General features: G+C 33.7%; 1 protein-coding gene across 2 annotated transcripts in view; it reads left to right on the top strand.

Moving 5' to 3' along the window:
• LOC100571840 overlaps nucleotides 1-4,426 on the top strand; it is a 12,427-nt gene that overhangs the window by 2,210 nt on the left and 5,791 nt on the right. Inside the window, exon 1 of one of the 2 annotated variants that reach the window (XR_001679413.2) lies at nucleotides 7-145. The exons of the other annotated variant lie outside the window; for it this stretch is intronic. The gene's annotated coding sequence lies outside the window, so the exon portion shown is untranslated. Of the gene's footprint in view, nucleotides 1-6; nucleotides 146-4,426 lie in introns of those variants that run through there. 2 annotated transcript variants of the gene reach the window in all.

Genomic DNA, 4,426 nt, shown 5'->3' with positions numbered 1-4,426 from the left:
CGCCGCTGCCACCGAGTGAGCGACTTGACGCCGGCCTGTCAAGTCGCCCGATCGTTCGCGGGCGATCCCGCGGAGCGCGCGAAAAGAGAATTTCGCAATAATGGTTACGTGAGACGTCTCGCCGCCGCCGACACAGCACACGACAGTAAGTCTATTTTTTTTTTAATGTCATTTATATATATTATATAATATAATATGTGTACACCACGTTATGTATTCTGTTCAATTTTTGGGAGGGATTTTTTTTTGGAGTGGTTCGAGTATTTTTTTTTCCGCCCAAAGTTTTCGCGCCCGTTTGTAGGTCATCGCGGAGGAGCGGGTCGTCCGTCAAGGTCGTCGTCAGGTCCCTTCGTAAGCAACCGCCGTCGCGCCGCCGCGGGAAAGGGTACATAATAATATGAACTCGCGGAAATAAGTAGGTCAAAGAATCGCACGCGCAGCCCTGGATGGTGAATTTTCGATTTAAGTTCAATTTTTTTTTTTTTATTCCTTTCCGTTTCCGCGCCCCCGATTTTCTCGAGCCCGTGTGCTGCCAACTATCATGTAATATATATACATATTACATATATACAGTCAATATAATAGTATATAAAATACCTACCTTACGGCTGATGTACAACCCCATACTCGGTCCAACTTTGTACAACTTTGCACGACCTATGCGACGGAATTTTATACTGTGTACCTACCTATATAATATAAATACACACGGGCCGAATAATAGTTTTCGGAAATCCGACCAGGAAACGCTCGCAAAATAATTGACCGTAATTATAACTGTGCTAGTGTAAAGGTGCCTATAAAAGTGTTTTCTATAGTGTTATTCGAAAAATTTGTAATGTGTTTTTTTTATTTCTATTTAGCCGTTTGATGACCAACCGGCCACCGGTCTATTATTGCATATTATTATACCGTTTTTATCGAGTGTAATCAAATAATAATATAATATCATACTGCACATACGCTGACGACAGAGTATATCCATATGTGTAAAGTTTATATACCGAACGCTCATTCCAGGATTTGTTCGTGTTGATTTAACCACCGTCCAACTGCATACCTATGAATATAGACTATATATGAATATACGTTATAATAATATATTAAATAGTACCCTTATACGATTATATTAATATCGCTTGAAAAATGTAAATAAAAGTATCGTCTGCACCAAATGTCGTAAGGGCCGTGTTCCACTTTTCCTTTCGTAACACGGTTTTCTTGACCTGACCTATAAAAAGAGGTCATGCGTAGATGTCTTTAATACAGATATATAATATATTATTATAAGTACGTATTATATCATATGAATATCGATTCTTAGGGTCACATTATAAATATTTTCAACAAACATTCTCATTTCTAGGTAGGTGCCTCCATAAATTATACATTATTGTCTTATTTGAGTATAAAATGGGTTCACATCAATTAAACCGATGCTGCGGTAACAAGAATACGGTATAGAATGTGTAGAATAATTTAAACTATTTTAATATCATGTTTTAGATTAAGCGCTACTTGTCATATTGCTGTTAACAGTTTCGACGTACACGTCTACATAGTGAATAATATATTATATAGGTAGTAGGTATCTATTTGTACATTTGTTTTCAACTCGTATTAGAGTGTCTCACGACGTTTATAAATATTATACATTTATACGTCGAATCGTTATCATTACATTTTATTTCTGTTTCGATGGTTTTTATACCGTAAATTAGTAGGTACCTAATTAATAATCTACTCATTAGATAATCAAAATATATAAGCTAAATCGCAAAAGTAATTATTATAATTTGCACATACTACCTATATGTATTATATTATGCGCATTATTGTAACACGTACCAGTAAAATTGTATTATTTAATATGTATGTATAGTGTACAGTAGTTTACAGTCATATTATTTACTCGTCATCCGCAGAATAAATAAATTCTAGATTTCCGGATTTTACAGTCGGTTACGTTAATACATGTACGCGTATACAGAGTGATTCAGTGAACATTCGTTATTTAAAAAATGATGATTGTTTTAGGAAATCTATTTTTTACATACCTAGTTCAAGATCATAATAGAACACGATTTTTTATATGTTATCAATTTTTCAGTTTTACTTTTTTGTTGATAATATACGTTATAATAATATTTTTTCTGAGAATATTTAACGATCGATAGTATTTAATTGGTTACAAGTAAAATTTTAGATAAGCAGAGTGGTGGACTGATATATAGCGGGATACCTCAGAGCCGCCATCCAAAACTATAAAATATACTTATCGATTATAATATTAACTATAAAATATAAACTAATCATTCGAAATTCGATTTTTAGATATCAAAATTCTTAGAAAATATACTGATTAGGTAGCAATATTAAACTACACGCGTAAGCAGTCGTTTAAAAAAGTAGATAACTTAAAAAGTAAAAATGATAACGATAAAAAAATATTTTCAATAAGTACTTGTTTAATTTTTTGAAATAATATGGTTGATATTTACTGTTGAAATAATGATTCGGTGAGTACCTACTGTACTTATTCATAATAATAATCGATTTTCGAACGGTATATTATAATATTATTATTTATTATCGATGCAATTTCGGTTTCGTGACGATTTTTCGTAAACGCTTGTCTTCGGCTGTATGCACAGCCACACAGGTACTCGGTTTACGCGCGGTTCGGGAGTGGTAATCGCTAGCAGCTTTCATCGGATTTTCAATAGACAGTAATACGGAATCTACGGTCGTATTTACAGTTTACACATATTTACAGTTGTCACTATTTCGCGTGTGTATAGATTTGACAAGCTATAATATAATAACAGGAACCTAAGTATAATATTATGGGAGAAAATAAATAATTAATAAATCTACATAATAAATAGGCATATATATAATATTAAGTACCTATATAGAACGGGCATAATATTTTATATCGACAGTTAAAACGAGAAATGTGGCTTCACGTGTGTCTACATGTACGAATCGGTAGATTTTCAAGAATAGTAATAACAAATCTACACTAAAATAACAATGAATATTCATATTTAAATATTATAAATAGTCGCGTATTATTCGATTTCAGAACGATTTGCTTTTTAAATATCGACTGATTTGTGAATAATAGCATTCGTACTGCGTGTTTCGCACCTCGACCTGCACCGTTGTACTGTACGATAATTATTGTTTATTATCTATGCTACAATACCGACATAAATCACCGGGGTATAGGCGCCAAGCGTCGGGGGGTGAATCGGTATACCGCTTACACGCAAGCGTGGGCGGTTCGTACGTTGGCGGTATACGCGACCTGTTGCTAATTTAACGTTCCGCGCTGAAATGAATACGCAAGTTGTAAAATATTGTAATGCCATCATAATAATTATTGACCTCACCGCGGAGTCGCTGCGTGATAGCAGTTTGTCAACCGGGAATAACAATAATAATCAGGTAGGTTACGATTATTATTCGTGCGATTTTCTTTTTTCAAGGCAGCGTAGTCACGCACTTCTGTTTGAAAATAAAAATATTTTACAAGTGAAATCGTATATGATATAATAACGCGATCGAAACATATTATACATCATTGGACTGAGCAAGTTTAACGTCGTGTTCACCTATTGCGATAATGCCATTAGATTGTAGGCAAACACAGGAAATGAAATAATATATACCTCTATATCTGTATAGTATTCGGTCAGTCTATATACCTATACACATCCAATACAATATATTATATATGTTATTATTATACATTCGGTTGTATAAAACAATGCTGCACGACTATGTTCCACGGACTGTTGTACGTCATAATACAAATATAATAATTTGTCAATGTTTGGTGTATTGGTGGGAATCGGTGAGGATGGACGCCGAGGAAAGCGTGTGTACCTATACCCGTTACATTATTTTCCTCTAAATGACAGATTGTCGTCAGATGTTTAGAACCGGTGAAACCTTACACGAAAACCATAGTACGTGAATACCTCACAAACATAATAATATATTGTGAACGTGTTCTCAAATATAACTGATTGCCGCAATGAGATATGGAGTATGGACGTTGGACACAATCTCATATCGATTTAAAATATTTATAATTTTACATCTTACGTTTTAAACGGACATATTAATATTATGATATATTATTAGATACGACTCGTACTATATTGATTTTATTTTAGATTATTTATTTAAACATTGGTTTAGTGGTGGTCTTATGTGAGTTTTCAATTCTCTAATTCATAATTAACTTGTAAAAATATATTATAATATATTATAGTATATCTATACCTCTACATAATTTAGCGTCATTTTCCGTCCCTTCTACTGTTGCACTTGTCATTTTTAACGTGTGTGTATAATCCATTATTATGTTTTGTGCGTACCTATATAGCTGCACAGTGGCGTAGCCCAGGGGGGG

Source organism: Acyrthosiphon pisum, chromosome A1, assembly GCF_005508785.2.
Source record: "Acyrthosiphon pisum isolate AL4f chromosome A1, pea_aphid_22Mar2018_4r6ur, whole genome shotgun sequence".
Lineage (NCBI taxonomy): Eukaryota > Metazoa > Arthropoda > Insecta > Hemiptera > Aphididae > Acyrthosiphon > Acyrthosiphon pisum.
Note: the sequence above shows the minus strand (reverse complement) of the source record. Positions and strands in the feature narration are given on the sequence as shown.